Below are 25830 nucleotides of genomic sequence, written 5' to 3' on the forward strand. Positions count from 1 at the left end.
AACTGCTGTAATTATAAAACAATGTCGCTGAACGGCATATCATATACAATCAAAAAAAAACATGAATACTAAAATACATTACAAAATATAATATAATATGCCGTAATAAAATAAAATATTAAATAATATTTGAAGTCGACTCGGGTTTCGACTGCACTTCCTGCCTCTCAATTCCCATCCGCTCAAAATGATAAATACGCTACAAACTGCATTTTTTTTTACTAAGGCATCAAATTTGACGTCCAAAGCACCTCCCTGAGGAACACCGCCCCCCCCCCCCCCGCAGCCATACATCTTCGCCCCCCATATCACGCCCCAACACGTACACACACTCCAGAGTGACACATTTATACCGTTAGGAGACATGACGACATCATCATGCATGCTGCTGCTCTTCATCACCCTCCTCATCATCACCGTCATTAATGTGACACACACTTGTTAAACACACACACACACACACACACACGAGCATCCAGAAGCAGCGGCCCGCTTTTGACACAGAAGGTTTATTTTCCTCACAGGAATATGACAAACGCAGCCTGCACTGCACATGATCAATTGCAGCGTTAATGAATTGCATTCTTCTCCATTTTTGAATGACACATATGGCGACCTGTCCTTTTTTATTTCTTTGCCAAGCGGTTGACTTTATTTGTCAGTTTGCAGAGACGTGACAAATTGTTACATTTCTATTCATTGCGGCTCGAGCCCGTGCCCGCGCCTGTTAAAGTCCACGGTGCAAAAATGAAGATGAATTTTCTTGCCGTGCTTCATTCAAGCGTGCGTGACGAGCGGAACGTGGCAGAAAACGACAAACAATTGCAAGCCATCATTTAACCCCGGATAACCACTATTACTAATATGCACATTTCATTTTAGTAGCATCGAAATGATGATTGAATTGTGCATTTCCTTTAAGTGTGTGTGTTATGTTGACCTTGGTAGAAAACTAATTATACTTTAAGTATCACATCTAATCCTCGTTTCTACATTGAATTGTTTCAAGTGTTGAACTTGGGTAAGAACACGACAAACTATTTGACGCTAAACTGCAACTAAATCATCAAATATTGACTGTTGTTACCAGTTAACATTCTTCATTTTGTGTCTGTTGAACTTGATAGAAAAGTCAACTCCACTTTAACCGTAGCAAGACTAGTATGACTAATTGGTGTTTAATGATGTGTTGAATTGCGTTTTGTCCAAGTAAGAGCGTGTGTGTGTGTGTGTGTGTGCGCGCGTGCTACATGTTGAACTTGGGTGTCGACGACAAACTATACAACACTTAACTAGAACCAGAAATCAACTATTGACTCTTGTTACTATTACTAATTTAGTTGCTTAATTGTGTGTACTAAATCGAGAGTGTGCTGTAGTGTGTGTGTGTAAAGACGGGAGTTTGATGTCACGCCACGACAAGGCTGAGGTCACAGTGGAGTGTTAGCGTCGCTGCGGGGCACGACGGTCACCGTCTGACGGGGATGTTGGGGGGGGGGGGGTTAACTGTAAGACGCACACACTCACTGACACACTCAGGGTTGCCCACGTTGGACAGGTAGAGTCGGAAGAGGCTGTTGTGACAATGACGGTTAATTAATGCCCCTTCCCTCACTGATCAGGTGGGGGGGGGGGGGGGGGGGTCGCATGGGGTCTATCCACGTCACAGAAAATCGACTGGCAGTGCGCGAGCCACTTGTGTGGCGAAGAACGACAACAGCGTCACACGCCAGTGATTGACAGGCGGCTCAAACCCTCACTTCCTGTAATCCCAATGGGTGGGTGGGGGGTGGGGGGCAGGGGGGGTTCTACATACCAACAAATAACGACGTCCTCAATCTACTTTTTAAACCCTAATTTGATAAAATGGCGACGGCGAGGCCTCGTCAATGAGCTGACATTCTCTCACACACGCTCGAGCATTTGACACAACATGGCCGCCAATCAGCATCATTTGGAAGCCCCCTTGACAGACCCCCTAAAGTGCAAGCGGCAGGTTCAAGTCACATGACCTCGGGTTCAAAGTGCGCGCACGCACTTGTAATGGGATTACAAGGCTGCCTTGTTGCTCCCCTTTCACAAGTGTCATCCGAAAAAGGCGTCAAAATGCACACCGAGAAGAAGACAAGAAAACTCGAGCGGGGTCTTCCCTTCCACGTTCGGACAACTTTACAACCTCTGCGAAAGCCCCCCCACCCCTGCCGCGGGTCCGAGCGACCCCCGCTCGGCGTGACATCTGCTCGGCGCGTAACATGTCAAACGAGCCTCCGGCCGCTACAAAATGGCAGACTTGTCATCTTCTCCGCCCGCTTTTCTCCTGTCTGTCATCTTTTTGCAACTTTCTTGCACAAACGTCGAGACGGGGACGCCGCCGCGCGCGCGCGCGCCCAAGTTGGAAAAGAAAAGGCGAAAGAGTCCACGCACGAAGCGCGTGCAAAGAGAAATCCACTTCCATCTAGCGCTCTAATTGCTGCGTGATAAATTTCACGGGAATTACGCTCACCTCAAAGGTTAAAAAAAGAGACTCCAAAGAGTGCGTTCACTTACCTTTTTTTTTTTTTTTTTTTAAATTCCTGCCGCGTGCAAGCTGACGGATGGTAAAAGTGCGCGTGGGACCTGTTAAAGAGCTTCCACGCTCCACGCGCGCATCCCGACCTGACGTGGGAATCTTGTCCTTGTGAACCCCCCCCTCCACTCTCTCTCTCTCCACTCCCTCCGCGTCCGTCCCTCCCTCCCTCTCTTTCTCTCTGTCCCTCTCTCTATCCTTCCTTCCTCGCTGCGCGTGTCCCGTGGATTGAGCCTCCGCGTCCGTCGGCACCGGCAAGCATCCGCGTGCACCAAACAAGCACGCAGCCGGGGTAAAAAAAATCCACTTTCTTTATTTTGACCTTCAGTATTCCTGCGGTTTGTTTTTTGTTGTTGTCAAATATGAGGTGTGTTACTAATCCCAAATTGTGCGGCGCTCGTGCACGTCCTCTCGCGTTATGCTTCGATGCACGCCGCCACGCGAGACAGCAAAATTCCCTTGAAAAAAACCCCAACAACAACAAGATGGAAAGTGGAATTTCTTACCTTTGGCGGTCTGGAAGAAGAAAAAGAGGAGAAGAAGAAGAGTCCGGAGGTCGAACGTGCGCGTGGCGCGTTAGCGTGCGCTTAAACAAGTCCTGAGCGCTCCAGATGACGAGCGTACGTATGCGTGCGCGTGCGTGCGCTTACATGTCGGCGGGCGTAGGTGTGTTTGTATGTGTGTGTGTGTATACACTGTAACCTTGTGGCGTATTTCATGTAAATAAGCCGCCTCGCCGGTATGCGCGTGCACGCGCTCACACACAAACACACGCTCCTCCCCTCTGACGTCTCCACCTTCTCACACATTAATAATAATCATAATAATAATCATAATTAAAGTCAAAATATGACGTGGCTATTTATAATTATTAACACCAATGCGGCACAGTGTTCCCCATTTTAAAGTCCAATTGAGCTTTTATTCTCTAAACAACACTTTTGGAAGCAACTTTTTTTTTAAGGAAAAAAAAAAGCTACACGTGCACGCGCACGAGGACCGGGATTGTGCGTTATTGCGCGCAGCTTCCAAGCTCAATAATGCAATTATGCAGGCGTGCACGCGCCGGGTTGGGAAAGAATGGATGAATGGGGGGCTTTGTGGAGGGATGATATCATGATGATGATGATGATGATGATGATGATGATGATGATGGTGGGCGCCTAATGACGATCTCTCTCTCTGTCTCTCCCCCCTCTCTCTCTCACTCTTCCTCACTGTCTACGCACACAACAATATCATTTTTCATAAAACGCACACACACTGCCCCCACTGCGCGTGCACGCCGGGTTCACACGGCAGCGCGAGCATGCACGAGAGTCAAAATGTCGATCGGATTGCACTCGGAAGTGGACGCACATAATAGGAGGGGGGATAAGAGGAAAAAGGGAGGGGGGGGGTCATATTCATAAGCCCCCTACACCCCTTCCCCAAAAGGGGAAAGGGGAGGGGGCAAACAATGACTATATGAATGGTCAATGACACTTATATAATAGTGGAAATGGAAATGACTTATTATGATAATGATAAATGTTTTGCACAATATGTGGCATCATTTTTCTTATTATGGAATTGAGGAAAAACATAAAGGCAAGTATATGAAATATAATATATTGTAAGTGGATACTTTCAAGTTGTGTGTGTCCTTTTTATTATCAGTAAAATCTAATGTCATGAAAGACTGGTGATTTCTTTAAAATATATATTAACACATATACACTTATTAAACAATTAAATAAACGCGTAGTCAAGTAATATAATTTTATCTTACTGGCTTTTGACTAACTCTGAAGGTTTTGAATGTGTTTTTGCTTCTTTTTTTGGTAGCTTTTTGAGGATCAAATTGGAATTTGAGAAGAACTTGGGTGTGTTCAAATAACTTTATTTTGTTGTTTTTCTTTGCCCCCCCCCGAAGTTTGTTATTGTGTTTGCAGCTGTTCCTAATATTTTGACCTTCTGGGTCCGAGCCAAACCGGGAACAAGCAAAAGATTAGAAACAGCTGTACAAGCCCAATCAAGTGTCAATCAGTAATCCATGTGAACTTTTCGTCTTTTCATGTTGATGAGTTGAGACGGCGTACCTAATAAAGTGGCCAGTGTGTTTTTACTTTTGTACTTGACTACAGAGAAGTACAGGAGCCGAATCAGTCTTCTATGTGTTTTTTTTTATTTTATTTTTACCCAATTATCAGAGCTTCTATACTTAAGTATTGAGTGGGCACTTTTGCTACCTCTGAAAAGGGGAAGCACTTTTCCGTAGCATTTTCCAGAAAATGACAAAACACAAGTGGCGCAAACTCTATGTGTGTGTCAGACATGACTAACGACCTAAAGAAACCCTCCATGCTGTGCTTTTAAAGGGCTGATCGGGAATTCTCTGGGATGCTCTGAACTTTTTTTTTTCCTCTCAGTGGAGCGACAAGAGCGAGCGAGTGTGAAAGAGCGAGCATCAATAACAGCAACGGAGTACGTCTATGGAGCCGATAGTGGGGAGGGGGGGGCTTCTCGGGGCTCCCTTTGGCCGATTCTCCATGGATGAGCGGCGCCTTCTCGCCTCCTTTTGAAGCGCCACCAGAGATTGTTTGAGTGGATGACAGGTCGCACAAAGCGCCGGCGATGGGAACGCAGGTCAGAGAGGAAATGTGACACAAAAGCACCTGATTGGACGCAAAACACACGCAGTGACTCGCTGGTATCACTGGAGAATGTTTGATGGATGTTTCAAGAGCCACAAAATATTGTCTTGCGTCACAATAGAAGCGTCAAACATAATAAAATAAAGTAGATTCTCTTCTTTTACCCCCCCCAAAATAAATAAATAAATAAGTTGGCTTCTTTTTTGATTTTTGAGTAACCTAGCAGTAAACATGGATTGGTTTCACCAAAAACACATTTCAGAGAAAACGAGCTTTATGTGAAAAGAAACACGAAGCAGTACAGTAACTTGAGACTAATATTTTTTTCTGCTTTTGACTTTCAGTCAACAAAACTAGACGAGAAAGTGCACTTTTGACGGCAACGTAATCTGGAATTTAAAGATACAGTAAACTTCAGTGGCTTTATTATATGTGTTTGTCATTCACGCCATAAACTGCGTCATCTTTTCTCACAATCATGGCACTTTTTCTACGTCCTACACAGTAAATTATGTAGAGTAAATTTGACTCTATTTAGAGTAGGGCCAAATAAAATAAAAGTCACTCAAGGGTTGAGGAACAAACTCACGTCCTTTCGCTTTGGAGACAGTCGATCTACTCCCTGAGCCACGCAGCTCCAGCTGTGTGTTAATATATCACTCATGTCAGCTGGGACCGCAACTCCAAGAGAGCAAAAAAAAAAACACACTGTGTTTGGTCTCCTCTTGGATATAAGCAAACAGTAGGAGGGGCTTAGCTCAGGTGGTAGTGTGGCAGTCTCTCAAGCTAAAGGTTGTGAGTTAGTTCCTTAACCCTTGAGTGACTTTTATTTTACTCTATTCGAAGTGTAAAAAATAAATAATAAGCCTACTCTAACACTGAGTCTATTTGGTCCTACTCTAAATGGAATTACATTTATTCTAAATAGAGTCAAATGTGCTCTAGAGAATTCAAAATTCGCCGCTATTCTTTGTCTTTTATTTTGATCTCAAATCCAAACAAGCTGGGCGAGACCCTCTTTTAATATTTCCGTGGGTGGCAGCAAAAGTTTGGATTCCGGTTGATGAGCACGTCCACGGCCTGTGGCTGAGTGCTGCATGTCGTCCAGCGCTAACTAGCATATGATGCCATAATGTTGTACTACACTAAAAGGTACGCGGGCCTACCGTTGTGATCATCTGAGACCAGGACATTGATCGAGACCAGATCTCACCAAGACCAAGACCAAGACCAAGACAATATGACATCGTGACAAGACCAAGACTATAAAAAAAATATTTGAAGAACTATGATAAGGTTGAGCATTTAAAGAGAATTCTGTCTTTTACATTTTATGTTCTTTGAAATGCACTTAACAGCCTGTGCAGTAAAAAAAAAAAAAGAAAACAAAGAAGAAGACGTTTTTTTCTCAGGACAGACTATAGAGCGTGTCCCAGCCCACCAACCCATTTAAGGACACACAGCTGGTGTACAAAAAGTATCCCACGATAATAAGAACAATTTAATACAAATCACAAGAATTAGCATTCATGTGGCCAGAAAGAGAAGAAAAAGAAGAAGAAGAAGATATAAAGTCTAAAAGGAAACAGCTGACTCCAATTGAAGAAACAAATGTTTTGCATGGGAGGTCTAGACGATCCGCTTTGAGATTATGATTGGATTACTTTTTATTTTTACACAAAATCAATGCCCACGCCATAACGCATGCGCGCGCACACACCGTACTCATAAATGGTGTCTTTGTCTCTCACACAAACAAAGGAAGCTTAACTTTGAAATGGTCAAAAATTCAGACCCTGAACTGCAGCTTGACTTAAGCACATGAAATTTGCTGCTACGTTTATCATACGTAGCCCAACAAAAAAAGTCTCTAGAGAGCAAGCCTGAAAAGACACAGAAACGTTGCCACATTTGGGCTACTAAAATTTGAACCACAAATATAAAAGAGACGAAGGATGCGAAATTGTGAAGGTTTTCAATTTTTGTCATTGCATGTGGGCGGAGCATAACAGTGATGTTTAATGGCAAACACTCCCAAAAAGTAGCTTGCAAAAAGTGTTCAGTATGTTATTTTATTTTATTCTATTTTAAGTTCTGTTCGTGTGAACAACATTCGGTAGGCATGTCTATCATAAGGAGACCCACAAGAAATCTCAAGAACCCATACCTGAAAAAGGACAGAAAGTCCGCCATCTTGGTTTGAAGTGACCATCTTGAGGACATTTCCAGGTGTTCTCCAAATGCAAACTTCCTGAGCAAGTCCTTTGATTTTGTCTGATTGCTACCAAATTGCTTCTATTAGACAGAAGTGCCACACAAAATTGTGAACAATCGGAGGAATGGTCATCGCGTGCGGGCAGAACATGGCCGTGACGTTTGATGATTGGACCCTCAAATGCTGGCTTCATAAACACTTGTTGAAAATGAAACGCCTGAAGACTGTTTGGCCTAACAACATCGAGTTTGGTTGTCACGTCCATCACGAGTAGATGCACGAGAAAGTCTCAAGAAGAAAAGACAAATGAAGTCTTCCATTTTGGTTTAAAGCGACCATTTTTGAGACTTGTTTGTGAGATGATTTTTTTTTAAATTTTTTATTCAGCCCCTGTAGCCAGTCAAAATGATTCTAATGAAATTTGGTAGATGGGCCTATTCTGTGTGCAGCAGATGCACCAAAAAGACTCAAGAAGCCATGCATGAAAAGATACAAGAAGTACGCCATCTTGGCTTAAACGGGACATTTTAGGAACATTTGCACTATTTCCAGAAGTCCCTCAAAGACTAAATAACCCAATATATTTTGTCCAATTGCTATTAGGTTTGAACCACCTATAGTAGATAGAACTTGAGTTAGAAAAGTTGCCATAAAACTGGCAATCTGAAGAAATCCACACGATAAAAGTTTAGAGTTTCTATTTTGCTAATATTTTTTAACGTTTAAAATATTTTCCTTACAGCGTCACCTCGCATATTTGCAATTCACTCCTCGTGGATGAGCCTATTTGTAGATTTCTTGGGTGAATCCTGGTCAAACGATACTATTTCACTGCGACTGTTACACAGCTAAAGCATCGTCTAACATAAAAAATATTGCCTTGGTGCCATCTCGTGGCAATGTGTTACCAACAAACGCTGATGATGTACTGGAAGTTTAAGAGCTTTGTCGCCATCGTGTGGCATCTACAAGCAATTACACATTTGTGTTTTTTTGCTATTATCAGCAAGGCTGTGCCCCGCCCGATCTTACATTGCTTTTAAGGCAAAAATTGAAAAGAAATAAAAACATACTTAGTTGTTCAATTTGAAAAAAGATAACAGTCCAAATTATGATTGTGCCCTGGTGGCTATTAGAAGCAGCATAATTACGAGTAGATATTAGCAGAAAGGGGAAGAACTTGTTCATTTCCTGTTTCCAGCAGAGACTCCTTGTGTATATATTTTTTACAATCCGGTAATGGGCGAGCGGTTACGATTATAAACATGGCAGCCGAGCTGGTGTAAGCTCAGGCGAGGCAAGTAACTTGAAACAAAGTGAAAATGTTTGCCCAAAGCCGACCTTTGAACTCAGCCGGATGACACGTGCGAGTGAGGTCGTTTCTCGTGTTTTGTACTTCAACATGTCAATCAAGCGTTTTGCATCAAGTCGGGCGAAAAGTCACTTTGACAGCGCACTAAATCTTTGCTAAGCAAACAAACACCGCAAGTCATCTGGTTCCGCTGGAAATGCATGGCATATTTCTGTGTTGCTTTAAAATCCCAAATTATGCAATACAAGTGGATTTCGTCTGACAACGTCAACGCTAACTACTGAACGCTATAAACTCACATTATAGCTACTACATTTCGAGCCCTGAATGTGGCAGTAATGCACATTTCAAACGGTTTTCACCTGTCAAAGCAAATCAAGATGAAAAATACATTTGAACTGCCCAAAAAAACACTGCAATGTTCACGCCACATCACCAGCTGGCAATGCCAATTTGTAGAAAAAGAAGAAACAAAGTTTTCCATTTTAAAGCTCTTGAAAGTTTTGTAAACAAACTAAAACTATTTTTCGATGGGTTATTTTAGTTGAAAATGAGTTCAGCAATTTTTTTTAATTTGCCCCAAAACACTTTGATACTCATGCCAGGCCACTAGATGGCAATATCACCAAAAACCTAGACTTTATCTTTTAACGTACATTTGATCATACAGCATTCTAGAGGCCTGATAGGAAACGTGGTAACAGTCATGCCAGACCAATAGTTGGCGACGTCACGTTAAGTTTTATATTAAACGTTCTTATTTAATCATTTCTCAGACACAAAATTATTCAATTAAGACAACATTGGAATGTCTCCTAAAATGTTGTAATATTCCTGCCAGTCCACATTCAACATTACGCAATGCTAGTATCTTTTCAAATGTTTGAGGTTTAAGGCTCCAAAAGCTTTTTCAACAGCAATTACATCAAACCATTTGTTCTGTTCACAGGACAAATGGGAGTCTGGTGACGGCAGGCTACGAGCTGACGATGTCACCCACAACGTTGACTTTTTCTGTTTATTCCTGGCAAGATCATCTGCGATGTTCCAGCTGGGCGCCGCCTCCTCTTTCCAGCAGAGTCCACGTTGCCCGGCCCGGCCTCGTTGCCATCATATTTTACTATTAGCTATCAATTGGTTGCTAATGGCGCTAACAAGGCAGCTAGCTGGCCGGCGACAGCGCGCTAACGGCCTCGCGGGGAGCATTAAGGAGGCCGGCTGATCCTGTGGGCCGCTAACGACCTACAGGCGCTGCCTAATGGCGGCAAATGACCTCCTCGGTGGCTATTAGCACATAATTACAACCTGGAGACTCACGCCGACCTCCGCTGGACGCACGCGATCACTCCTCGCTTCCTGTGGCACTTCCTTGCGTCCGCTTCCCGCGTGGCTGTGTTTGCCGCTCGCCGCTTCCCGCAGGATTACATCGACTCCCTGCTGGGACGGCCAGCGTTGAGATTTGGCATGAGAAAAAAAAATTCTTCGGTGCGAGGAGGATATTTATTCACAAGATTTGATTACAGCTGCGACTATGTCGTCTGCATACTTTAGAAAAATTCTCAGTATTTTTTACTGTCTCAGCATATTAAAAAAAAAAAACTTTTACTTATTTTTTGTGACTACAAAACATTGGAATCCATGAAATATGACTGCATGCTTTGTTATCTTATTTTGTGGTTCTTAGAAGCCCAATCTAAAGTCTGTTGAGTAATTTAATGCACTCCAGTCCAGTAGGTGGCGATCATACATACACACTAAGTGGTTTACATCTGACAAATGACTTCAAATCCCGAATGTATGGCAAACTTTCAAACTGTTCAACTTACACTGTAAGCAGAGGTGGCAAATCCAGGTCCAGAAAGTAAAAACTTTAGCCCCAGGTGCTAGCTAGCTAGCTCCCATGTTGCTTGCTTACCTTTTAGCTAGCTCCCATGGTGCTTGTTTACCTTTTAGGTAGTTAGCTAGCTAGCATCAGGGGTTAAAGCCAAACTGTGGCAGGGTTTGTATGTAACTTAGTTGTTGATAAAAGTTTTACTCCAGGCCAGTAGGTGGCAGTAGTGCACAACACAAGCCAAGTCAGAAGCTTCTTCTATGGTATTTCAGTTGAGTTGTTTTTAACCCACACGACTAACTTAAAACAAAACAAAAGCACTCTTGCACTATTATACTATAACCACATAATGATTTTTGTTTGTCATTTCAAGGGTAACACGTTTTCAAAGTAAACCTAACAAAGTAAGAAAGTACAAAATTCCAAACCCCAGTATGGGAAGTTTTCCTCTCTGGCTTCGTAGGTCAGAAGGACGAGTGGAACGGGTGTAAGTCACAATAGACATCGTCCCGTCTCACGTTACGCCGCAACAAAAGCGACGCTTTACAAGGTTGCAACCTGCACAATGACAACAACACCGGGATGTAGCCGTGTGTGAGTTAGACATCCACCTGTGTGGGGGCGAGCCGCCAAGGACGAACACACAGGCCTCGTTTTTCTGCACTGTAATAAACTGCACTTGCTTAAAACGAACTTGCTGTGAGATGACGCACAGTTCAACATTTAATTTGGTGATTCTTTTGCATACCACAAGAGGGAGCCAACAGTTGACTTGATTTTACACTTCAGATATGATATACAATTAATATTAGTGTTGTCACTATCGAACATTTTTTAAATCGATTAATCTATCGATTATTCAATTGATTAATCGACTAATCTGATTCATTTAACTTTTGCATCAAAATGCATTACAAAAGCATTCCCCCCCTGATTAATGTTTATTAACTACTGATTGGTGTTTATTCCGTACTTTGTATTTGTGTAATGATTTTTTTTTTTAAAAAGGGGGGGATTGATGTATTATGTTATCAGTTCGATCATTGTTTTCCAAAGTAAAAACAGATGTTTGCAAATGTCTTATTTGGACACAGAAGATAATCAGGCTTCTTTCATGAAGGACTACAGAAATCAGTAAACAATTACTGATGATATTCTGAAATCAGAGGATTTAGACAATTTTAAATTCAAAAATGGCTCCAGACGATTACTTGATTGTTAAAATAGTTGTCTATTAATTTAATAATCGATTACTTTTTGATTAATCAATTATTTTTTACACCGCTAATTAATATAGAAGACATTAAAGTCACTTATAACATTTATCCCCTTTAATCAGACAACCACGACTACTAATTCTACAACTATTTGTTTTGAATTCATACCAACTAGAAACCAAAACAAAAAAAAAAAAACACCCCAAAAAAGTGATAATAAAAACAGTGTGTGGCCTGCTTAACGTGTCGCTATACAGGCGGATACTTCATCCAATGACAAAAGCTAGCTCATGATGACGCAAGAAAACCAAGTGACACAGACTGGAGTAATACATGTCGACTGAGCTAATGGAATCATGGCTGATTTAAAACACCCAGCTGGGAAATGTTGTATGGGGTGCCAAAACAAAAAACAAAAAAAGAGGGGAAAATAGATGACAGGCTAGTAAAAAAAAAAAAAAAAAGACAGTAAAAGAAATAAGCCAGTAAAAAAAACAGGAGGTGGTGATGAGTGGAGCCACTCAAGGTCGCTTCGCTCTAAAAATGTCCAAACTTTCCGATTGGACGCGTCAAGGACAAACTAAAGCTGCTTGTCACTTTAAATCATAAAGATAAAGAAATTATAATAATAAAAAAATTGCTCCTTTTCAGCCAGTGACCTAAAACAGTTTGTGTGAAAAACGTTTCAGGCTGTGTAGCCTTGCCCAAAAAAAAAAATGGTCGCATCAAACGCAAGGGAAAACCCGACCGTGTCTGGATGTTTTATAAGGTTTGATTGAAAATTTTAGTTCATGTTTATGTTTCTTTTGTTTTAAGACTCGCTTTTTACGGTTTGCTGCTCTGTGTGTGTAAAATAGTAGTAGTTGAAAGATTAGCAATCTCTCTAACATCTATGCTAATTTCCATTAGCAGTTAGCATTACATTCGACATTCACAAAACCACCTATTTGCCAAAAAGTTTTGAGAACCTTCCTTTATTATTCACGCAAACCCACGCGCATTTATGTATTATTTTTTTTAAACCAGGTATCCTGCGGGTTTTTTTTGGGTGGCAATTATAAGTAACTGTATACAGTATGTTAGCATTAAGCTAACAGGCTTTCGTTCAACGAATGGCATGTTTGAGGTGATCATTTTAGTGTTGAAATACACAATAATCAATCAACTTTTGTGTGTTTAAAGCATGCAACGTAACCCTCGAAAAAAAAAAAAAAAAGGTTTGCTGTAAGCCACTTTTGCTTTCTGAACTCCAAAAAACGAAGAGGAAAACTAGCAGGAAGAACAAGAGGACAGATGTAGCGATGGAAGCGTTCCGGCTTCAGTGTGAGCTAATTATCATGTGCACGGCGGCCAAAAATAGGCCCTGCTTAGGATGCTGTCTTGTTTATTTGGGGGTCAGGAGGGAGGGGGGGCCGGTAGAGTGTGCCACTGAAGCTCACACGCACCCGCTACGACATCACTGTGACGTCACATTTGGAGTTTTGGACTTGAACATGTATGGTGAAAAGTCTAAAAGTAGGAAAAAAAGAAATGAATCAAATCACACTATACGAAGTTCTAATGTAAAAACTAAAACCAATGAAAAAATATGTAACACCAGAGTAAAAATGAAAAAAGTATCAATTACAACTTATGGAAGACAATTAGGGCCAGTGAAGAGAGAAAAAAAAATTTGGGGCAGGATTCTCACTTTATTTTCACAATTTTCACTTTGATCACAAAATTCTGAGAATAAAGTGGGAATTCTCACTTTAAAGTCAGAAAGTCAGAATCCTGCCAAACTCTTCACTGGCCCTATTCCTCTTCCGTAAAGACTACATTTTAAAAAATTTGGAGGGGGGGGTTATAGGAAAAATGATATCGATTATTTTAAAATAAATATGACAAAATATTAAAAATAAGAATAAACAGATTAAATAACTAAAAAAGAAAAACTAAACTAACTACAATAATGATTAAATTAAAACAATAAATATAAAAAAATAATATAATAATAATATATAGCATTTAAACAAAAATGACAAATAAATGAATAAAACCAATATTAAATAAATTACAGTTTTTAATTTAAAATGTTGCATTTAATCACCAAACCTGAACTGTTGAAAATCTGTTCAGCATCATGTCACTACAAGTCAAATTCAATACTTCATAGTTCTTGGTTTCCATCTTGGCCTCCAGCATTGATCTTTAAACATGTGAAACGTACAGTATATAGAAAGAAATGTGAAAAGTCTACAAAATATCTCCTAGAAGCCAGCCGGCTTAAATGGTACTACAAACATTCCCGGTATGTGGATGTCGTCGACCCTTTTGACGGACCACTTGATTTTTTGGACTAGAAATTAATTAGTGTTAATTTCCAGCGCACACACAAAAGTCCATAAGGCATAAATGTGAGTGGAGAGTGAGCGAGCGAGCGAGCCAGTGAAATTGCACTCGCACGTCATCCATTTTCCGCAGATGGCCGCAGAGCCTCGGACGCACTTAATCAAGGAAAGGGCACACCTCCCAGTCTCCATTGGTTTCTAATGGCATTACGGCGCACAAGTAAGATTTACACATCCCTTAATGTGCCCCAGTCCTCTGCATAAAAGTATATACAAAGGTTAATATTGCAATAATATGTTCCTGGAGGGCATTGTAATCATTATCTCTCTGCTGGTATCAATTAGAAGCACTTTACTGCAGGTAATGACTAAGATTCCGCTACAAAATGACATTATTATTATTATCCTCATCTATAATTCTGGACTGGATACACAAGACGAGGAAGGCAGGGAGAAGTGTGTGTGTGTGTAGCGCGGGGGGGGGGGGGGGGGTCGACTGGGGGAGAAAGAAGCAAGTTCAACCAAAGGTGGCCTCAAAAAGTGAGAGCGGGCCCAGGAAGCCAGGAAGGAAACTCATTGGACTGCATGTGTGTGTGTGTGCGTGTGCGCACATGTGCTGGAAGTTTCAAAGGGTCAAATAATACACAAATAAAAATGTGCTTCCTCTAATTCATGGCCCGACTGTGTGTGTCCCACTTTCCTCGCGGTATCTTGTGCGTGCGCGCAAGTGCGCGTACGCATTGTTGTTTATGTTGTTGTCAGCGTGCTAAAGTTGCTCAAGTTTGTGCGTGTTGACCTTAGCTCGTCTGGCAGCGTTGCTAACGAGCGCCCTCATCACAAAGGTGAATAATTGAGGGAATTAAAAAAAAAAGAAAAAAAAAGTGGGCCGAGCGATGGCGTACGTACGGCGAGGTTGGATTTAATAAGCGTGCAAACGAGCGTGCCGGGCGTCGTCCTTTAATTGGCCGTGGCTGACATCCATCACACGGTTGTCATGGTGCTGACCTTTCAACGGGGGCTATTCATAACCAGGAAGTGGCGTCCATGCCGCCTATGTTGCGTCACGTGCTAATGTTAGCATGAGGCGGCCATTTAAAGGGTTCTGCTTCACTGTGATGTCACACGTCTTGCGGGTGGCAAAAGGCAAAGGTAAAAAAAACAAAAAAACAGCAGCATGAGTACATTCTGCCTCATAGAAATCATAAGTCGAAAAATATATAAACTTTGGGGGAAAGACAAATGATTTTTTTTTTTTTCTAAACAACTTTTGATCCCTGGAATGTTTTCCCACTTGGAAGACGGAGTTGCTCTTGTTTCAAGCACTCTTTATTTATCGCAAAGTGTCAAACTCAGCACTTGTTTACAAAATGGACGCTGTTTACATTCACTTGTGTTTGTACTTTCGTAATAGCAAGGCGATCGTTTTTTTCTTTTTTTTTTTCTTTTTCTTACAGTGTGTAATGTGCAGATTGAAGCCTGGCGGAGAGAAGCAGAAAAAAATCTATGTGACGGTGACAGTGAGTGTTTTCACACTTGGAGAAAATCACATGTGCAGGTGGTAAGTAAGTCTCAAGTCTGAAGTTTCTGAAGTGGTAAATTTCAAGCAAGTCGAGTCAACTCTCTACTTGGGTTAAGTTATATTGGCATTTAAATGATCTTTTTTAACCCCTTTTATTAATTTTCTTAGTTCCTATTTCCTTTGATCATTTTGTCTTTTAGCTTTGTTTTTGCTTTTTTATTTTGTTTTCTTTAAGCCTTTAACTGTGTTGTCTTTTAGTTTTTAGCTCCAGTGTTTCCTGGGTGCCTTTCCTCACATGGTTTCTCTGTGCCCCGCCATGCTTTTTCTTCTTATTTTTTTTTTTGGAGGAGGGGCGTGGGGATGTTGAAGGGTGTTTTTTTTCTTCCATCCATCCATCCATCGCTTATTCGGGGTTGGGTCACAGGGGCAGCAGCTTTAGCAAGGAAGCCCAGACTTCCCTCTCCCCAGCCACTTCAACCAGCTTCTCCGGCGGGACCCCAAGGTGTTGCCAGGCCAGCCGAGAGACGCAGTCTCTCCAGCGTGTCCTGGGTCATCCCCAGGGCCTCCCGCCGGTGGGACATGCCCGGAATACCTCTCCAGGGAGGCGTCCCAACCAGATGCCCAAGCCACCTCAACTGGTTCCTCTCAATGTGTGCAATGTTATTATGGATGTTTTAATTGTTTAGCACATTGAGTTGCATTTTAATGTTAGAAAGGTGCTAAATAAATAAAATAAAGTTGGATAAGGCAAAAAAAGAATCCAAAAACGGAAGACGAAAGGTAGAAGAAACTGAATCCCAAAGTATTGGATGCTGCATATTTGCTATTATGGTGTAGCATTAGCTCTTGGGCCCTCTTCCGTACATTAGACACACTGTTGCCTTCATCCCAATGTTCAACTATTTTTGCGGCTCCAGACAGATTTTTTTGTTGTTTATGGCAGGAAAGCTTGCTGACCTGTGTCTTGAATTTTGAGTATTTTATTTTTCTTTAAAAACAAACAAACAGTCAAGTCATGCAGTTTACGTCAAGTCACGTCGGGTCTGATGAATACCTTGTCAATGTCGAGCCTTTCCCACGTTTCAGCCAAGGCAGTCCCGACCCAAGTCTTAAAAATGACAACATAAATCTGACTCCAGTCAAGTCACATGACTGGAATCCTCCACCTCTGCTTCAAGTGTTCCATAAGACGAGCGTCTGGAGTGATAAATGTAAAGTTAATTTGTACAGGTTGTCGCACCTTCCTCCAGGCAATAGGCAGGAACGTAAGAAAAATGGAAATCCACCCAAAGGGATTAGATTTTAAATAGATATCAGCCCATATATGAAGGCAGGCGGCGCTGGGGGCCCTGGTGTGTAAGTAGGTGTAATTTGGAGTGCGTAATGAAGGAAGAAAGGCGCTATAGGTTAATCTGATTGACCTCGCCGCTCGGGGGACGGCGGGCGCCGAGCCGCGAGCCCGTCTCCCCAGCCGCCGAGCTCCGCATGCCCTCCGAGAGGTAATGAAAGCTGGAGAGGTGACGGGAGCGACCCAGGAGGGGGTGGAGAAAGGGGGGGGGGGGGTCGTGGCTGAGGGGTGTACGGATTTGGGGGGGGTTGCGCTAGCGAAGGAGGAACCTGGAGAAAAGTGGGTCTCCTGTGCTAACCTCGTTACAGGAGGAGAAAAAGACTTCTTTTTTTTTTTACAGTAGTCACACACTGATACTGATGATACCGATGAAAAGAACGACACACATCCTATGAAATGCATCTATGATGCTGCTGATACTGATTCAATTCAAATGGTAACAACGTTAGTCATGATACAAACGATAATGACGGTAGGGATCACGTTGATGATACTATTCTGACACTGATAATATGGATGATACCAATGATACGTATGATATCAGTTTTATGAATGATCCTGATATTGATGATACTGGTGATTTGAAGACATGATGACACTTATGACATTGATGATACTGACTTTTTGGTTGACGCTGATGACAACGATGACTGATCACTTGATAACAGGAGATGATAACAATGATACTGAGGATGGATATAATAAGGACACCACTAAAGATACCGTACGATCTACAGTAAGCTACCCACGCATCAACACAATACATTAAAGCTGTAATTAAATACAATGAAACTGTTATTTTTGCTCACAGTTAGCATTCTGTCAGTATATACCGACCAATGCCGACTGCCGAGTTAGCTTAGCTTGGCTTGTTAGCTTGTTCTGGTTTGGTCCGTCTGGTTTGTTTTTGGTTGGGTTTGTTTGAGTTAGTTTCTTCTGGTATGGTTTGTCTGTTGGATTGGCCTGGTCTGATTTTAAGATGGCCTGGATCCTTCAGGCTTGCTTTGTTTTTGGTGTGCGTGCGAGCGAACGTGCGTGCGTGCGTGCGTGCGTGGGGTCTGTCCGCTAATCTCCCCGGTCTGCCCGCTGTGACTTTGTAACTCTATCTGTCCTTAGCAAATAAATAAGATCATGCTTTTGAGAGTGTGTATTTATTACACCTGAGTGTGCGCTATCAGCCGCGGGCCCTCAGAGATATCGGCTTACAGCGCCCCCCGTTTGAGATAAAGGATATTTAATATCCCGTGTGTGTGTGTGCGTGCGCACGTGTGTGGGCTAAGTAGCGAGCAGGTAATGCCTTCATCTTTGTCTAAACACACTTTTATGGACTTTAAAGTGCAATGATGGAGCGGAAGAGGGGTCACAGATAAATGTAGTGTAATGGCTCAAAGCGCTAGATTAGCCGTGTAGCCTGTCTAGGGGATAATGCTTCAAGGCAATTCCTCCTTAAAAGAAAAAAAAGGTGTTATCGCCAAACACACACGCACATTAAATAATAAGCTCCTCTACTTTGCTGTGTCTTGGTGTCACTTTGCGTTAGGATGGATGGCGGCGAGCGACAAAAAAAAAATTGGCGTCACGACGGCCCATAATGAATGTGCGGAGCTAGCACACATTAGCATTAGCCACTACGCCGCCTCCCGCCTTTTCTGCTGCACATTACCTTTTGCTTATTTGCCGCCTAAATGATGATGAGCGTCGGAATGATGGCCAAGATCATTTAGATATGACAAAGAAGAGGAGGAGGAGGAGGAGTAGGAGGAAGGAGCGGAGCACTTGAAGGCCATTTACAGATCTTCTTCATCAAATCACACACAAGGAGGAGGAGGAGGAGGAGGATCACAGTGTTGTCTGGTTTGGTTTAATTTGCTCGGATGGGCTGGCTTGATTTCCACTGTATTGGTAGCTTGGGTTTGTTTGTTTGAGTTTGGTTTGTTTGAATGAGTTTGGTTGAGTTAGGTTTGATTTGTCGTGTTGCCCAACCAAAGCACCCATCCAAATAGTTTGCATTTGGTTTGTCTGTTTTGGGCCGAGTTTTGATGGGTTTGTTGCATTTGGATAGTGATTGGTTTAATTGATTTGCTTTACTTTGGTTATGCTGAATTTGGTTTGTGTTTAGTATGCTTGGGTTTATTTGGCGAGTCTGGTTGAGTTGAATTAGTTTGGTTGGGTTTGATTTGTCATGTTTAAGTTGGATTGGTTCAATTTGGTTTGTTGGTTGGTTTGATTTGTTTGGATTCATGTGGTTCGTATTTATTTTAGAGGTGTCAGTTGATTATTATTTTTTTATTGTAGTTAATCGCATGACTTCAATAATTAACTCACGATTAAGCACAAATTAATCGCACATTTCATACCTCAATTTATATCTAAATTTATAATAAAGTGTACAATATTTTTATCTAGTTTTTGGGGAAACATGGAAAATTGTTGCATTTTTTAGTCATTGATTAATTACATAATTCATTAAAAAAATCATTAAAAATAGGTTGACATTGATTTGTGTTGGTCATTTTTCTTTCACTACATTGCATAATTGTGTTTGTAAGACAATGGTGACAGCCCAGTGCATTTTTATTTTCATAGAAAGACCTGAATAATTTTTAACATGAAGTAACTTGTGAATTCTGCACATTTTAAAAACTGTTAAATGCAACTTAACCCCAGTCCCTACAAATACATGCATTCTTATTTAATTTATTGTGTTTATTTATTTATTTTGTGTTTATTATGTTCCATTGTGTAACTGACTCCTTTGCACAACGTTGAATGCTTTCATTTTGTTAAGTTCAATACGGATGCACATTGTAAAATGACGCAACTTAACTGGAAACGAACCATCAAAGGTCGTTGTATTCTTTTCATATTAAGAGCTTTCTAATTTTTAACATGAAGTAACTTGCAAACTTATGCACATTTTTAAAATTGTAAAATGCAACTCGACGCCACAAATTAATGCATTTTTAAATGTTATTTATTACTGCTAAATTGTGTTATAGTGTCTCCTTTTCACAACATTGGAGGCTTTTATTTTGTTAAATTCTCCGATGCGCATTGATTGTAAAGTGACGGCGCTTTACTGCAAGTCAGAACCTTTCTGCCGCACGCGACAGCGAGCCAAGAGTACGACTGTTACCCTTAACGAGCTATTTTCTGGAGTTGTTGAATAAAATACGCCTCACATCTAAAGACCAGGTTGCTTGGGGTCACTCCAACAGACAAGATGGCGTCCATTCGGCTCTTGGCACTCACAGGGTTCGAAAGTGCCACGGACTCCTCCTGCTCGAGCAACCTAGCTCGTTGCTAACGGCTAACAGAGTGCGTTCCGTCAAAGCAGGGAACAGGCGGAAATGCTACACAGCCCAATTTTTATTACAGTGCAGTTCTATTTTGGGTAATTTTGACGTGGACGTTTCCGCTGCGTCACATTGCGATTCCCTTCAGTGGAGGCTTTCCAAATAAGGAGTGGTCGCTAATCGAGCCGTTAAAGGCACTTTAAGTTAACGAGCTATTAACGCGATCATTTTGACATCCTTAATTTATTCATTTTTTGGTTTGTCTGGTTTGGGTTGGGTTTGTTGGGGTGAATTTGATTGAATTTCATTTGGTTCTTATGGATTAGTTTGGATGGGTTTGGTTTGCTTTGGTTGTGCTGCGCTTGGTTTGTGTCTAGGATGCTTGGATTAATTATTTGGATGAATTTGGTTCTGTCTGGTTTGCATAGATTTGGTTGGGTTGATTTTGTTGGATGGTTACATTTTGTTTTTTGGGGGTGTAGCTTGGTTTGTTTGGATGAAGGTGGTTAGGTTTTTGTTTCTTTGGATAATTTTTTTAAGCTTTGGTTTGTTGAAATGTGTTTAATTGGGTAGCGTTTGGACATTTTTGTCTAGTTGGGTTGCTGCGTCTTAGGTTGGTTAGGTTTTCTTTGATTTGGTTGAACCTTGTTGGGTTGTTTTGGCTTGGTTGGTTTAGTTTGTTTTGTCAGTTTGTTTTGTGTGGTTTGCATTAGTCTGATTTAGGTCGATTTGGTTTCTTTGGGTTTGGTGTGGTTCGATTTGACCTGGTTCATTTAGTTTGGTGCAACTTGCAAATGTCAATTGTTTAGACTGGTTTGGGCTGATTTGACTTGATTTTGTGGTTGTTTTTTGTATGGGAGGGTTCATATGTTCTGGTTTGGTTTCTGGCAGACGATACCTTCTGCCCATTTGGCCTTCAAACGATCACGGGCGTCGGAATGATAGCCTGCATCATTTAGCCGTGATATGACAAAGAAGAAGAGGAGGAGGAGGAGGGAAGAGCGGGCACACTTGAAGGCCATTTAGAGAGCTTCTTCACAGATCAATCAGGTGGCCTCTTCATCCATTACACACACGAGGAGGAGGAAGAGGAGGAGGAAGAGAATAGCGTTGTTGTCCTAATTATGCGTCGGGCCGATGCATTATTCACACACGCAACATACATCGGCAGGGCCGCGTATGAGTAAAATAATTTATGACAAGATCTCTTCCTCTAAACGCCCTCTTGCTCCTCCTCCTCACTGCCTGTCCTGCATTTTCATCATTTTCACCCCCCCCCCCACCCACCCCCCTTCTTTAAATCATACTTCAATAAAATGTGCCACCCGTATTCATTTTGCATGAGACCTCCGTGGAGGAGGGGAAAGAAGAAAAAAAAACATTATCCCGAGTGGCAAGACGTGTTTTTGCAAAAACCCATCAACAGACAGAAAGACAGACAGCAAAGAGCAAAATAACAAAAGACTAAAGAGGGAAGTGACATTGATTGGACGCATAATTTTGCCTCCAATCACACATGGAGACAGATTTTGTTTAGTTTGCACCAAATGGGTCTGGTCGGGTTGTTTGGTTTGTGAGTTTGTGCTTGTGTTTGTTCTGGTTTGGTTCGGTTGGCTTTGGTCTGATTGGATTGGTTCTGGTTTGCTGTGAACTGGCTTTATTTGGTTAGAGATGGTTTTGGTGTGGTGTAATTTGGCCTGTATCTGGGTTGGTTTAGGTCGGGTTGTGGTCTGCTCTCGGTCGTCTTTTTGGTTTGATGTCTTCTGTTTGGATTTGGTGTCTTTCTGGTTGGGTTTAGTTTAGTTTGGGTTTACATTTTGTTTTGGTCTGACATGGTTCTGGATTTGTCTGGTCTGGGTTGGTTTGAGTAGGATTTGAGGTGATGTAGTTTGGCCTGTTTCTGGATTGGACTGGTATGGTTGGTTTTGTTGGCTTTGGACTGGTGTGAGTTATATTTTTTATTTGATTTGATTTGGTTTGGTGCAGTCCAACATGGTTGGTTTGGGTAGGATCAGACCTCTTTATTTGTTATGTGTTTTTTTCTGATTTGGTTTTGATTTCATGTTTTCCGGTTGAATTTGATGTCTTCCACTTAGTTCTTGTCTTATTCTAGTTTGGGTTGACTTTTTGGTGTGGGCTGATTTGGTTTGGTTTGCTGTGGTGCAGTTGAGGGTGTTTTTGGGTTGGTCTGGTTGGTTTGGTTTTGGTCTGGTCGGGGTTGCAGTTTCTTATTTGGTTTGGGTTGGTATGAAATGGTTCTGTGGATTGTAGTTGGGTCAGTTTTTGTGTGTGTGTGTGTTTTGGTTAGGTTTGGTTGAGGTTGGTTTGACTTGGCTTGGATAAGTTTGGTTGCTTTGCTTTATAACCCCCTAGAGAGAGCATTGCTTTTATGGAAGTCAGTTCTTTATGAAGTACATTAATAAGTTGGTTAATTTGTTGTTTCCACAATACGATACGCTTCTGTCCTTCCAAAACCCAAATCATCTACTTTTGAAGATTGTTGGTTAAAAGTGGTACACTTGAGTTGTCTTGTGTCTGGTGGAGCTCGAGAAAAAGTTGCCCACTGATTTGGTTGACAGACTTCTTCCATATTACACAACATGAGTCAGTTCTTTGGCCTCAATGGGACATGAGAGCAGGACACGCACTCACACGGGAATAAGAAGGGTGGGGGGTTGGGGGGGGGGGGGGGCGTTGGCCACAGGACAAGATTTAAAGACAGGAAACAGTAATTAGAAGATTTCCTGCCACATGTCCGCGTGACTCCGGCTTGCTTCTAATGATTATCAAAGTTTGCTTGGCCTCTTCTAACCTAACATGGACGGACCTGGGGATGGTCTCACCCCATTGCAACTCTATCTTGAAAAGTGGAAGACTTTGCCACAAAATTGCTGTCGTAAAACGAGATTGATGCAAAAGCAGAACAGCTGTTAAATGCATTCACACAACTGCTACCTTGTGTGGACCTTTCACACACAACAGCAACAGGAGGAAAAGCTGGCTTTTGATGGGCAGCGTGAAAGGGGCTGTATCCAAACAGTTGGCTGCTAGTTTGTTTTGATCAAAATAGAGCCAACATGGTTATTGCAAATTCTTTTAACAGCGTTGTAATCGGATAATCCTCGTATGAAATATCTTCTATTCTTCTTTATGCGGACATAGTTCATATTTGTCTATTCTTCAAATTCATTGTTACTATTTTATTGCCTCGGCTAAAGGATGATGATGATGATGAGGCATGATGCTGATAGTCGCGAACTTTGAACCCTCCTCAGCTGCCCAGCCTGCACTTGGATCCTGATGAACGGTGTCCACGCCAAGAGCGTGACGACGGATGCTAATTAGATGCTAATTAGAGGAGTGCTTCCAAAATGCTTCAAACATTATAATATCAAACAAAACATCATTGAGCACGTTTAAATGAATTATTAAAACCGATAAAAAAAAAAATAAATACGCTACAGCATAATATCAACTTAACATTGATGCCAACGTTAGTTTTCATTAAATTTCTTTGTCAAATTTAATAATTCCTCCATGCGCTCAATTTTACGTGAAATAAAAAATAAATAAATAAATAAATGAACTACAACATCTGATGAGAGACATTTTGCAGTATTTTTTTTAATTAAAATGCTTAATTAAATTTTTATGTTAATTAAAACATTAAAATTACACACAGCTCAAACATTCAGACTAATGTTATCTATTTATTTTATTTAAAAAAATAAATAAATAAATAAAAAGCACTATCAACCCAAACATTCACACTGTTAATTTTTAATTTCATATTTAATCATATAATTTTAGTAATCAATACACTGGTACATTCAAGCAAATTTATTTTTTTTTAATTTAGTTTTAATTCATGAAATATATTTTTTTAATCACACTGAAGTTAAAAATGTGTTGGTTTTGTTTTAATTGGGAAAGAATAAAATAACCGAAACCTTCACACTAATTTCATTCATGTATTGATGCAATTTCAAAACAAAACAAAGTCATCGCTGTTTTTTGCGTACTTTTGAGACAACGTTGTAGCGGCAACGACACGTGGCTCTTCTTTTCTGACGCACAATTACAGCCTTGCGAGGGTTGGAGGCGAGCGATGTCTGCCAACCTGTGGTTAACACTGGCATTACATTTTTCGCTGGCTCCGCAATGGTCAACATTTTTTTTATTTCAAAAATAAATCCAGAGCCACGGCCAGTGCGAGTGGGCCGCCAGTTGCCATCCCTGATGTAGGGAATGTTTGAATATGGAAATTTGTGGGTTAAGCATGTGCAATATCTTGATGAAAAATGTTTTCAATTGGTTCCCAAAGTGAATTGAACAAGCTAAATATTTGGAATAGGAATGATATGAAGCTATTTTGAATGTCTCTTTGGAAATGAATGAAAATTTTGGAGTGAAAAATGTGGAATTGTGTGAAATCTAAAAATAATAATGAGAAAACTAATAGCCTGGATGCTGTACATTTTTCCAAAATATTTTGTAGTTTGAACCATTTGAACTGAATGAAAAATGTGGCAGTAGTTGTGGGTAGGTTAAAGAAAACGTCATTTCGCATCCCCACAATTCGAGTTTCGCTCATGAAGCAGAACAAAGTGTTGCGTTTACACTTTTGCTCTGAATATTTTTCATTCAGCCATAAAAAGGAGCACATTTCAGCACTGAGTGTCATTTAAAAGCGAGTCTCTGCCAACGCCGCATGAGTCCAGTGTCAAGCATGCCGGCAGAAAGAGGGTCAGGGATTAGAAGGCAACATTCCCGGCGACTATCCGAGCTCGTCTGATGCTTTGTTGTCACGGCGCCAGCCACGACGTCCCCCCCTGCGAACCCCCTAAAGTGGCGGCGCTTCTTTGATACGTCCTTAAGTACACATCACAGCCCGTCAAATATTCAAACAACAGCTGCCTCCAAACATAACGCTAATATTCCCCTCTCGCCGCCTTCGGAGCGTTGACTTATCAATTCATAGGAATTCAAATATTCCCAATAAAGTGTAGCAAACAGAGGAGGCGGCGTAAAGCATGAAAACACATCAGATTTCTTCGCCGCCCGCCTTGTTTACCGGTTCACGGAAGGCTGCGCGCAAACAGAATGCAAATGCTGCTGATTGGATCAGGTGACGGCGAGGTAATTGTATTTGGAGAAATGTCCAAGATTCTTTCTTTTTTTTTCTTTTCCACGCCGTCATTATCGGCAGGGGGTTTCTTTATGAGATCCGTCTTAAACAAAAGCCATCATGGCCTGCTCGGCTTTGTCACATGCATCTTTAATTTCCTTTCAATTAAAAGTAAATACGCGCCTTTAGTTTTCCCTCCCCGCTGGGAAATCCAAACAAGGCGAGTCAACAGCAGCCGACAGGTGAGGAATATTCATTTCAGCTTGACACGCGTTGACGATGAGGAGATTCAACAGGGCCGCTATCAAACCAACATTTGTAGCAAAAAAAAAAAAAAAAGGCAACAAAAGCGAGCAAAAGCTCAGAAAACCTCAACAAACTAAAAAGTGTCTCATTAGACGCCGCCTAATTCACGCCTCCCGTAGCTAACGT

The 25830-nt window shown here is 41.4% G+C and overlaps 1 protein-coding gene across 3 annotated transcripts in view; it reads right to left on the reverse strand.

The window, feature by feature from the left end:
* znf536 (zinc finger protein 536) overlaps positions 1–25830 on the reverse strand; it is a 252049-nt gene that overhangs the window by 208796 nt on the left and 17423 nt on the right. The window contains exon 1 of one of the 3 annotated variants that reach the window (XM_077564277.1): positions 3073–3194. The exons of 1 other annotated variant lie outside the window; for it this stretch is intronic. The gene's annotated coding sequence lies outside the window, so the exon portion shown is untranslated. Of the gene's footprint in view, positions 1–2547; positions 2663–3072; positions 3195–25830 lie in introns of those variants that run through there. One more of the 3 variants, XM_077564278.1, reaches the window with a different exon arrangement.

The sequence above is a fragment of the Vanacampus margaritifer genome, chromosome 4 (genome assembly GCF_051991255.1).
Source record: "Vanacampus margaritifer isolate UIUO_Vmar chromosome 4, RoL_Vmar_1.0, whole genome shotgun sequence".
Taxonomy (NCBI): Eukaryota; Metazoa; Chordata; class Actinopteri; order Syngnathiformes; family Syngnathidae; genus Vanacampus; species Vanacampus margaritifer.